This window comes from Mirounga leonina, unplaced genomic scaffold (genome assembly GCF_011800145.1).
Source record: "Mirounga leonina isolate KUSES-001 unplaced genomic scaffold, KU_Mleo_1.0 Mir_168, whole genome shotgun sequence".
In the NCBI taxonomy this organism is placed as follows: Eukaryota; Metazoa; Chordata; class Mammalia; order Carnivora; family Phocidae; genus Mirounga; species Mirounga leonina.
The window spans coordinates 32,130,506-32,143,286 of NW_023270426.1; the positions used below are offsets into that span (position 1 = coordinate 32,130,506).

The 12,781-nt window shown below is 40.4% G+C and overlaps 1 protein-coding gene across 1 annotated transcript in view; it reads right to left on the reverse strand.

Annotated features, from left to right (window-relative positions):
* ANKRD55 (ankyrin repeat domain 55) overlaps positions 1-12,781 on the reverse strand; it is a 267,455-nt gene that overhangs the window by 90,103 nt on the left and 164,571 nt on the right. The gene's annotated exons all lie outside the window — the stretch shown is intronic.

Consider the following 12,781-nt stretch of genomic DNA (forward strand, 5'->3'; position numbering starts at 1 on the left):
TATAGTCAACACATCAGTCAGATACAGCATCATTCGCCAAGACCTCTGAGAATTAAATGTGCATTAGAGCTGCAGGTTGTTGTCAAGGCAAATGATGGTAATAAGTAAATATTATTCCTACAATACCTGCCAGAAAAAAGAGTTACTTCTTAATGTTTCCATTCGTCAGCTAAGCTTGTGGGTAATTATCATACACCGTCCGACCCCCAACAAATAAACAAAAAAGCTCAAACTCAAAAAAACACCATTTGCAGGGGGCCACCTGCCTTGGATCAGAGCCAGGAAAACACTGGAGGTCACGGAGCTTCAGGAGCTGGAATGTTGCTTTAAACCAAAAGAAATCTCAATGGGTGAGTGAGGATTCACAGGGCCAGACGGAGCATGTGCAAAGCTGCCAATGCAGTTGGATTCAGCTGTGTTCTTGGTGGAGTGCGAGCTGCATTTGGGTCATGTGAACGGAGAGTGCCATCTCAATGGACTAGGACGTAAATAGTGTAGCAGGAAGCTGCTGGCCATGTGCGGTATGGAGTGATTACCCGTTTGCCTAGCTCATCTGCAGTGTCCCCCTTCAGCTAGCTTCCTTCTCCAAATAACAGGGAGGATAAGGGGAAGCAAGTGGCATTTTGAAAGGTTAGATTTCAAGGCTCAGATACCCATGACAATGAAATTAGAACAGTCTGCAATCACAAGGGTGTTCAGTGCAGTATTATCTGTGGTGGAAAAAAACCCAGAAAACACCAGAATGTACATCATTTGAGGAACAGTTGAATAAATGATAGTAAATTCATCTCTAGATTAAAAAATGTGAGGTAAATCTCTCTCTGTATTCATCTGGTAGGATGTCTCTAATCTATTGTTAAATGAAAAAAAAAAGGTATATATTTCATTTGTTCACATTTCTATAAAACCAAAACCACCCACTGTATATGTAAATATATTTATATATGTTCTAAGGAACATCAAGGAAGATGTAGAAAGATACCCACTAAACTGTTAATAATTGGTTACCTCAGGGGATTGCAATTAAAGTAGTAGATTTCTAACTCCATCCACCTTTGTACTTTTAGTCTTATAACAAATGTCTATTATTTTTTATTTGTCATTAAAAATCTGATGTAATAAATTCAAAGCAAACTAACAAAGTTCTATACTTTATATCTATACAAGATAATTTGATTTTGGGCTAAATCACACAGCCATACAACAGGTGCTCGCCTAAATGCTATTGAAAATGGTAATATTTTCTTTTTAACTTTGTGTGTGCATGTGGAAATGAAAGCAGAAACCATTTTTCTTCATATATGACCATAATTTGTTTTGATATGGACTGATAAAATTTATGACATGTTCTTCGATAGACAAGCTTCTTTCTTATCTCTTGCTTCTTATATTTTCTCACTGCCTTATCATGTATTTTCCATTAAACACATCATCTGGCCTCAATTCCCTGTGGCAATATTGCTGCTCACTCACCTTTCCCACATCAGCCCCTCCCCCCTAAATGCCCTCCGTTCTTTTTATTTAAAACGCGAGCCGAACCTACTTCTCATAAATATCATAATGCAAAATGTGCTCCATAGGTAAATCTCTTACATTTCCCAGTGCTGTTTTTTCGCATTAGCCATGAAAGCCGAAGCAAGAAGGCTCAGTGGATTGGCAAATAAAGTGACTCATACTAGCATATACTCAGCTAAGGAAAGATGGCTCAAGCTTGCCCAGATGACTGAGGCAAAAGGATTTTTTTTTTTTTTTTTAGATTTTATTTATTCATTTGACAGAGAGAGAGACAGAGAGAGAGGGAACACAAGCAGGAGGAGTGGGAGAGGGAGAAGCAGGCTTCCTGCCAAGCAGGGAGCTGGATGTGGATGGGACTCGATCCCAGGACCCTGGGATCATGACCCAAGCCAAAGGCAGACGCTTAACGACTGAGCCACCCAGGCGCCCCGGCAAAAGGATTTAGATTAATTTCCTTTTCATTCGTTTGCTCATTGATTCATCAAGTGCTATGGAAGGATTACCACATTCCAGTCATTTCTATAGGCTCTGATGATGCAGGTATGAGCAAGGTCTCCACACTCAATGAACTTAACACTTGGGTGCAACTTCTGCTTCTGGCCAAGGTGGAGTCATAGGGACTGGATTTACCTACTGTGTAAACAACTAGAAAATTGGGCAAAATATCTGAAACAATGGTTTTCAGATAGCAGGTAGTGATTCCTGGAAGAAGAGAAACAGATGAGCTGAGTCTGATGGGTCCCCAGCTGACTGCCTATGGGGTCTCCAGGCTGGAGCACAGGGAGGGTGCAGTGGGCTCAATGGTGGTCCCCCATAAGATGCATCCACATCCTAATCCTCAGAACCTGTGAAAGTGACCTTATTCGGAAAACGGGTTTTTGCATATGTAAGTTAAGGATTTCGAGTAGAAATCATCCTACATTATGAGTGGGCCCTAAATCCAATGACAAGTGTCCTTAGAAGAGCCATGCAAAGAGAAGGGGAGGTCATATGACCAGAGATTGGAATGATGCAGCCACAAGCCAGGTACCCTTGAGCCACTAGAAACTGCAAGAGGCAAGAAACAGATTGTCCCCTGGAGACTTCACAGAGGGAGCACAACACATTCCCTGGTTGATGGATTTTGAACTTCTGGTCTCCAGAAGTGTGGGAGAATAATTTCTGTGTTTTCAGCCAAGTTTGTGCTAATTTGTCACAGCAGCTTCAAGAAATTAACACAGAGGAGGTACTGAAAATAAATGCAAAGTCTCAATAATTGTTACACTTCTGCACACATTTATAATGTTACCAAAAACCAAATTAAAATATAGACAATTTCATGTGGGTAAAAGGGCTGTTTGGGGCTCATTTTGAAGAAAGGCAGTCAAACAGAGTGGAAAGGATATGAGTTTGAGCTTGTTTCTCATTCGCTGTGTGATTAAAGCAAGTTATAGAACTTTCTGAGCCTCAGTGTCTTAATCTGTGGCAAGAAAATAACACCTCCTAACTTCTCATGAGAGATATTATTGTTGAGTCTGCTCCTGGGCTTCAAACAGAAAATTCTTGCTCTCCAACTAAAGCCAAGTGTAAGATAACATTTGGTTTATTCCTAGGTATCTTATGATTTTGGGTGCAATTGTAAATGGGATCGACACCTTAATTTCTCTTTCTCTGTCTTGTTGTTGGTGTATAGGAATGCCACTGATTTCTGTGCATTGATTTTATATCCTGCCACTTTACTGAATTCCTATATGAGTTCTAGCAGTTTTGGGGTGGAGTCTTTTGGGTTTTCCACATAAAGTATCATTTCATCTGCAAAGAGTGAGAGTTTGACTTCTTCTTTGCCGATTTGGATGCCTTTTATTTCTTTTTGTTGTCTGATTGTTGTGGCTAGGACATCTAGTACCATGTCAAATAGCAGTGGTGATTGTGGACATCCCTGCTGTGTTCCTGACCTTAGGGGGAAAGCTCTCAGTTTTTCCCCATTGACACTGTTGGTGGGAATGCAAGCTGGTGCAGCCACTCTGGAAAACAGTATGGAGGTTCCTCAAAAAGCTGAAAATAGAGCTACCCTATGACCCAGCAATTGCACTACTGGGTATTTACCCCAAAGATACAAATGTAGGGATCCGAAGGGGTACGTGCACCCCGATGTTTATAGCAGCAATGTCCACAATAGCCAAACTGTGGAAAGAGCCAAGATGTCCATTGACAGATGAATGGATGAAGAAGATGTGGTATATATATATATACACATATATACATACACACAATGGAATATTATGCATCCATCAAAAAGAATGAAATCTTGCCATTTGCAACAACGTGGATGGAACTGGAGGGTATTATGCTGAGCGAAATAAGTCAATCAGAGAAAGACATGTATCATATGACCTCATTGATATGAGGAATTCTTAATCTCAGGAAACAAACTGATGGTTGCTGGACGGGTGGGGGGTGGGAGAGATGGGGTGCCTGGGTGATAGACATTGGGGAGGGTATATGCTATGGTGAGTGCTGTGAATTGTGTAAGACTGTTGAATCCCAGACCTGTACCTCTGAAACAAATAATACATTATATGTTAAAAAAAAAAAAAAAAAGATAGCAGGAGGGGAAGAATGAAGGGGGGAAATCGGAGGGGGAGACGAACCATGAGAGACGATGGACACTGAAAAACAAACTCAGGGTTCTAGAGGGGAGGGGGGTGGGAGGATGGGTTAGCCTGGTGATGGGTATTAAGGAGGGCACGTTCTTCATGGAGCACTCGGTGTTATACGCAAACAATGAATCATGGAACACTACATCAAAAACCAATGATGTAATGTATGGTGATTAACATAACGTAATAAAAAAAAAGATAACATTTGGTTGTTTCTTCAAGTACATTTTGAATAAGGCCCTTATTCAGACAAACAGGGTGCCTGTGGTTCATTAACTCTTATCTCTAATGTAGGAGGGGAAAAGAGAAGAGGTCTCTGTAATTGCGAAACCTGGCTGCTGGTCTCCCCTGCAGCTCATCTCCCACCACCTTTCTCAACCCTCACATCCAGCCACACTGCTCTCCTTTCTGTTCCATGAACATGCCATGCCCTCTCCCAACCTCGCAAAACTTTGCCATTCGGTCCCTCCATTTGGAGTGTCTTTCTTCAATTCAAATGTCACCATTTCAGAGAGACTTTCCCTGACCACATTATCTAAAATAGTCCTACAGTCCTTCATCCCACCAGTCACTTCCTTCTCCGGAATGCCACTAGTGGATTTACAAAGAGAGATACCCCTGTCAGGGAGACTGGGTCGCTGTGCTTCTCAGACTACCTGTGGCAAAGGACCAAGTTTTAAAATTTCCAAAACATCATGGACTGATACATTAATAAAATGTGATAAAAATTAATAACAGAAAAAGAAAAGTTTCTAGAATGCCAGCCCCAATATTTATTATTAGATTCAGTAGCCATAAAGTTATATGTCAATAAAAATAATTGAAACAGGGATGCCTGGGTGGCTCAGTTGGTTAAGTGTCTGCCTTCGGCTCAGGTCATGATCCCAGGGCCCTGGGATCGAGCCCCGCATCAGGCTCCCTGCTAAGGGAGCCTGCTTCTCCCTCTGTGGCATCCCCACAATCATGCTCTCTCTTGCTCTCTCTCAAATAAAAAAATAAAATCTTTAAAAAAATTAATCAAAACAAACATAGAATTAAAAAAGAATTATAAAAAAATGTACACATTGTTCACTGAAAGTACATTTAGGCATTAATATGCTGCGCTGTCCATTATGGTAGCCCCTAGTCACATGTAGCTATATAAATTTAATTAAAATTAAAATTAAAAATTTATTTCCTCAATCACTATGGCCACTGTGATTGTATTTTGTCATAATTAAAAACTTTTGCTCCTTGAGAAGTGCTTGTAAGAAAATGGAAAGACAAACCAGATAGGGAGAAAATATTTGTAAAATATATCTGATAAAGGACTTGTATCCAGAATAAACAGAATCCTCAAAACTTAGTAAGAAAAAACAAACAACCCCATTTTAAAAAGGGCAAAAATGTGAACAGACATGTCACCAAAGAAGAGACCTAGATGGCAAATAAGTACATGAAAAGATGCTCAGCATTATTAATCATTAGAAAAGTGTAAATTAAAATCACAGTGAAATACCACCACACACGTATTGGAAGAGCTTTAAAAAAAGCTAACAACACACTGGGTGCTGGTAAGGACGGGGGATCTCTGGCAGATTGCAGATGGCCACTGACATCTTGGAAAATAGTTTAGCAGTTACTTAGACAGTTAAACATAAATATGGCTCAGTGATCCAACTCCCTGGCATTCAATGAAGAAAAATGAAAATACTTGTTTTCACAATGCATATGAATGTTTATAGCAGCTTTATTATCACTCAAAACTGGAAACAGTCCAAATGTTCGTCAACTGGTGAATGAACAAACTGGAGACACATGACGATAGAATACTACTCAGCAATAAAAAGGACAGAAATACTGGTATGTGCAACACACAGATGAATCTTAAGTGCATTACACTGAGGGAAAGAAGCTGCACACTAAAGGCTATCCACCACATGATTCCACTTACAAGGCATTCCTGCCAAAAATACAGAGATAGAAATCAGATGAGTGCTTTGGGGAGGGAACCGACTACAAAGGGTACAGAAAGAACTTCTGGAGCGATAGAAATACTCTGTATCTTGATCGTGGTGATGGTTACACGCTCTGTGTTCACTTTTGTCAAATTCCTATAACCAACCAAACACCTCAAAAGCTGATTATGTAAATCATATCTCAATAAAGCTGAAAGAGTCAATGATACAAATTTTACCTCTGTAATTTAACGAATAATGTTATCCTAAATTTTAAAGCACATTTGTTAAAACTTAAACTGGAAATAGCAAGTTTTAAAAATAAGTAAGTGCTTATATCAGATTTTCATACACTTTTAGATTATAGTTGACAAGCTAACCTTAAAATATCACATATTTAATACTGGTTTACTGTGCATGACTTTCCATGCAAGCTCGACAACACCCCAACAAGTCTACACAATGTTCAAGGAGACAAATCCATCACCATAGGCTTAGAGGTTGGAGCAGTGTCAAACTGCTGTAACCAATTCTAAATGGTTACAGTTAGAACTACTATCAATTTTTGTACTTACCTTGTCTCCAACTGATGACAAGCAGTTTCTGTACTGGCACTGGCCATGCCCCAGACTTGGCCTAGGGCTGGTCTAAATCCCCCTTCCCTTGACCCATCCAGAGCGGGCTGCTTCTTATCCTAAGGTTTCAGCTCAGAGGCCTTACTGATCTCCATGTTCCACCTAAAGCAGTAGCCGCTTCCCTGCCCCATCCCAGTTACAATTAATACAGTGAGCTCATCTTCCCTTCTTATAATTGTCACTATCTGTAATTAACTTGTACTTTGTTAGGTCTTCATTATCTGTCTCCCATAGCTGATCTTTTCAATGTGCTTCAGTTTCAACGTGCTTCAGTTTCAACTTTAAAATGCCCATATCTGTATTTTGGTCTGAGGGTATTTTTCCAGAATTCAGAAGGCCACTCTGCTAGCTCTCAGGGTAGGTCAGAAGTTGCAGGGGCTTACTCATGCCCTCCCCAACCAACAGCAGCCCTCAACCAGTGACTCTTGGAGCTGGTCTATACCCACCAGCTGCATTGCCTTTGGATGTAATGATTCTGAGATGGGCTTTCCCGTTTAGGACTAAGCTCCATTGCCACCTGTGTTAACTGATTTAAGAACACACTTTTTATGGGTTGCTGGTCCTTCCCTGTGTGACTTCCCCTCTTTCCTACTAGTAGTTTCCTGCACTTTTTAATCAACTACTTGCGTTAGAATCATTGTCTCGGGATCCGCTGCTAAGGAAACCAAAATTAAGACCCTTTTCCACTAGAGGGTAAACTTCACAAGGGCAGGGCCCTTCTCTGCTTTGTCCACTCTGTGTCCCTACAGTCTAGCACATAGCAGGGCACAAAGGAGGTGCTCAATAAATATTTAGTGAATGAAGGACTTCACTGGATACTTTGAGAATGAACATCATTGAATGACTCTCCCTGCCAAAGCTGATAATTGTTATATTAAAACCCAATTAACCATCACTCTTTGGGGTAATTCCATATTAAGTACTTTCTGGTAAGAACTTGTGATGAAAATTTCCCATAGAAACAAGAAATCATCTATTTGAGAATTTCAGATTTTAATGATATTCTGATTGTGCTGTAAACCAAAGGTGAACTCAGAGAAAAATTTTAGGTAGTTCTACATTTTATTTAGGCAAAACCAGAGCTTTCCCTGCAATGTGCTCAAGTTAGGGAGGTGAGAGCTGTACCACGGGCAGCCTAGGCAGGGCTCAGGGCCTTGGGCATCAGGCAGCCTTGAGTTTAGGTCCCAGCTCAAGCATTTGATCTAGGACTATCACATTTGTGATACTGAGCAAATCATTCAACCACAGTTACAAATGAAGATCAAAAATACTCATAGTGTTGTTGTAAGCATTAAGACCCAATAATATATGTAAAATACTATCATGGAAAATTGAGATCATGCTCTGGTTTTAAAGAAATTTATTGAAGTCACTTATCTATCTTACTAAAAAAATGCCTTTAGGTTTGTTTCTGATTATAGAAGAATACCCATAGTCTTTTTTTCCTTGTTGAGTTAATTAAAACTAGGCCAAAGAAATCAGTTAGTAGGTTAATTATTCATAAGACTCATGAGAAAAGTTGATCTCTCAAAATGAACATGGTTATAACTTTAAGTGAACAATTATAGTTCTCTACCACAAACTTGCTAAATCTTGTAGTTTCTTGTAATAAATATAATATTATGAAGTCAAAAATCCTTGGATCTTTTTTTAAAACAAAACTTTCAATATTTTATCTCTCTCCCCCCTTTAGTAAGCAAACTCAACTTTATAATGCCAATATGACATCTAAGTCTAGATTAAACTTAAATTTTATGGAAATTGGCACATAATTTTTTTGAATCTTATTATTTTAAAATCTCTTAAAGGCTACAACTTTGCATTCTTAAAGTACTTTAGGTCAACAACTTCTTTATTTAAAACTTCGCATTAAGAGTCATGATGTGTAGTTTCAATTATAATTTTAATTAATACCGACTTAAATAATTCAAGTTTCTTTCATAATTTTTTCCACAGTGCTCACTGTAGATGAATGTTTGTTTTTGCCCCAAATTCATGTGTTGAAACCTAATCCCCAATATGATGGCATGTGGAGGTAGGGGCCTTAGGGACCCGACTAGGTCATGAGAGTGGAGCTGTCAGGAATAGGATTAGTGCTCTTATAAAGACTTTTCTTTGAGACTTTAATGGATCCTTATAAGTGGTCATTGCAGAGCTTCTAAGGGTGCAGTGTCCAATAAGGTAGCTATCAGCTAATTACCTGCCTATTCTGCATTTGAAATGTGGCTAGTCCAAACTGAGATGTGTTGGAAGTGTAAAACACATGCTGGATTTTGAAGACTTATCTGAAAAAGATAATCTAAAATGTGCCCTGTTTTAATAATTTTTATATTAAGTATATATTATGATAATATTTTAGACATACCAGATTAAATACAATATATCATTAAAATTAATTTTGCCTGTTTCTGTTTATTTTTGAATCTGCCTACCAGAAAAATTAATATTACCTACGTGGCTTGCATTTTATTTCTACCAGACACTGCTATTTTATGGCACTCCACGTAATCTTAAGGAAAGGCTGTTTAGCTGACTGGCTCAGCCGTATCACTGATTTCCAGCGGACTGATGTGGCACAGTTTGAAAGAGGATAGAGGAGGAGAGGAAACAGGGCTACACTGAAGAACACGGAGCCCTGAAGAGCCCCAAGAAGCCATCATCATTTTCATCATTATCATTATCGTTATATGACACGAGTCAGTCACCTACCCTTCAAGCATCACCTTCCCATGGTATCAGTCTACAGGCTGCTTTAGCTTATGTCCCTGTGGAACTGGGCTTGCTTCTTGGTGAGGTGTGTTTCTCTTTACCGCTGCTTGATGCCCCCGTCTCTCCCTCGTCCCCTCCCATCCCACACCGCTTCTCTCCCTGATGTTACTCCCACCGGATCCTTGATTAGATGCTTCTGTGAACCAGCACGGTTGGGGATGAAGAAGTCGTGGCTGCGCAAGAATATTATCAACTGTGGAAAAGAACCGTGGACCACAGGACAAGAGTCCTTGCTGCTATCCCTGGAGTTAAGGAGTTTCTAAACTACTTCTGAAATCAGTGGATACTGTCCAGAAGCTTATCTGGACCTTTCCTAAGGATTGATAGCCCGTACACTTAAGAGTTCCCAGTGTTTTACTCAGAACTATATTCTTGTCTGAAATTGTGGAAGAACTGGAAATCGATGGTCTCTGTCACTTTGGATCTCCAACCATTTATTTATATTCTACCCACTCATTTCAGGAAGCAGCAATACGAACTTTCTCCCTATAAAATATGCAGTATACTCTCTCTATATATATACATGTGTGTGTGTGTACACATATATATACATTATTCTTAAAATAATTTTCATGTTACTTTGATCTTATAACTTGTACCTTTTTTTTTTTTTTAAAGATTTTGTTTATTTGACAGAGAGAGACACAGCGAGAGAGGGAACACAAGCAGGGGGAGTGGGAGAGGGAGAAGCAAGCTTCCCGCCGAGCAGGGAGCCCGATGCGGGGCTCGATCCCAGGACCTGGGATCATGACCTGAGCCGAAGGCAGACGCTTAACCGACTGAGCCACCCAGGCGCCCTAACTTGTACCTTTTAACACCCATCTACTTACTCATTCACACAAACAAACGTTTAGCACTTACTATGTACCAGGGACTCTTAGAGCTTAAACTATATCTCCTTTACAAAGACTTCTTTGACCATTTAACATTCATTACCCTATCTGGCACTTAATCATAAGTTATTAAGATTTTGCATGGTGTTTTTTAAAATTTGTTACATGATCATGTTAGACTTACATTCGCAACTAAATTCTAAGTTCCCAGAAGGCCTGAGCTGAATGATTGGTCTTTCGTCTCTCACAGTGCCAAAAGAGTGCTATGCTCACCGTAGCCAATAAAGGTACTGGTTTGTTAAATGCCCAATGCTAAAGGCCCAAATGGGCAGATCCAACTTTTCGCAAAATGATGAATTGGGTGATGGAGACTTCTGACACCACAGTAAGTGCCTCTCTTCTCCCCTTTCTAGTCTGCATAGTCCCATTCCTATTTAGTGCAAACACCCCCATTTCTGACTTCACCCTGTGTTTTCCTTTTATTTTTAGTTTCCAGGATACCATCAACTTTTTTTTTTTTTTTAAGATTTTTATTTATTCAGGGGCGCCTGGGTGGCTCAGCTGGTTAAGCGACTGCCTTCGGCTCAGGTCATGATCTTGGAGTCCCAGGATCGAGTCCCGCATTGGGTTCCCTGCTCAGCAGGGAGTCTGCTTCTCCCTCTGACCCTCCTCCCTCTCATGCTCTCTCTCTATCGTTCTCTCTCTCTCAATAAATAAATAAAAATCTTTAAAAAAAATAATAATAAAAGATTTTTTTTTTATTCATTTGAGAGAGAGACAGAGAGAGCACAAGCAGGGGAAGGGGCAGAGGGAGAGGGAAAAGCAGACTCCCCTGCTGAGCCTGAGCAGGGAGCCCAACGCGGGGCTCGATCCCAGGACCCTGAGATCATGACCTGAGCTGAAATCAAGGAGCAAACACTTAATTGATTGAGTCACCCAGGTGCCCCAGGCTACCGTAACCTTTTACCTTCATGCACATCACGATGGGAACTTGGTGAGTATTTACCAGGCATTTCTAGTATGCTGAGGTTAATCTGGAGCAATGGCTTTATTCATTCATCCATCATATGATAAATATTTAATGAACACTAATTATGTACCAGGCAATGGTGCTGGTGTTGGGGGCATGGTGGTGACCAAAATAGGCATGTGGTCCCCATTCATAAGAAGCTTTCAGTTTAGGGATGATTTACGAGGCTACCTTTTGTGGCCTCCTGGCACTTCAGAGTCCTTGGATGCTATTCTTGGTCACTAGAAGCCTGAAGAAATATCTCTGAATGACCACCTTCTGCAAGAACACAATAACCCTCCCCAGACCTGGGCAGACAGAACACTCTTCCTTCTATCCTTTTATTGAATAATAGAGTGCTCTTCCTTCTATCCTTCTGTTAAATAATGCTGCTCTTTTGGACTCTGGAAGGCACGTTTGCTACCCTACCTTGGCCAGATGAAAAACACTAAGGGAAATTTCACCCTACTATCCCAGTTGGATGTATTTAGCCTAGTACTCGTTGATGAGCACTAATACCCATGGATGTCCACAGATTAGAATAATTTTGGCCTTTGTTTTAAAATCCCAAATAGATCTTTTTTTGAAATTTTTTCTCTGAACTGCATTTGTTTCATTTCTAGATTTCCATCTCGACTGGAAACTGTGGAGATTTACCTTCAATTGCATCTGGTTTCTGGCCATTTCCTCAGCAACCTGATGGTTTGGGAAAATACAGAAAACAAAACATAATAGAAACCCAACCCACGATACTTTTTAAATGTCTGTGTGGATGGTGAATTTACTGAACATCTCAAAAGTGTTTCTCAAAGTTCTAACTTTGGCCACATAGCCTTTCCTTCTATTTTCAACTCATGAATGATTGGCCAAGTTCAATGAAGTCCTGTGGTTTGAATTAAGTTAGCATGTCAGAGAGGTCTGGCTCCAGCAAGCTCACGCCTCCCCACCACTTCCTGACAGACTCTCAAGTGTTTAGAAGTTATTTTTCTTTGCATTAATTTTTCTGAGAGGAAATCCTTGTGAGGAATCTAGTTGAACTTGGCTCTCCAAAGTTCTTGTAGAATTAGAAAAAAATTTTTGAGGTTACTAAGAGGGTTAATGGAAGAGAAGCCTGTGGCTGTTTGCTCAGAATAGTTGCTAATGAGGCCAGGTCTCAATCCATAGAGTCGCTCTGTTTTGTGACCACAGACTGTTACCCCTAACGACCACAAAGGGGATGGGATAGGAAAGAGTGTGTTGTATCAGTGCCAGTCACTGCCAACGGCAAAACAACATACAATGTGACACATTCTTGGTACATGAGAACCCCAGTATGATCGTTGTAGGCTAAAGCGATGCTTCTTAAATTTTAATGGACAGGGTGCCTGGGTGGCTCAGATGGTTAAGCGTCTGCCTTCGGCTCGGGTCGTGATCCCGGGGTCCTGGGATCGAGTCCCGCCTCGGG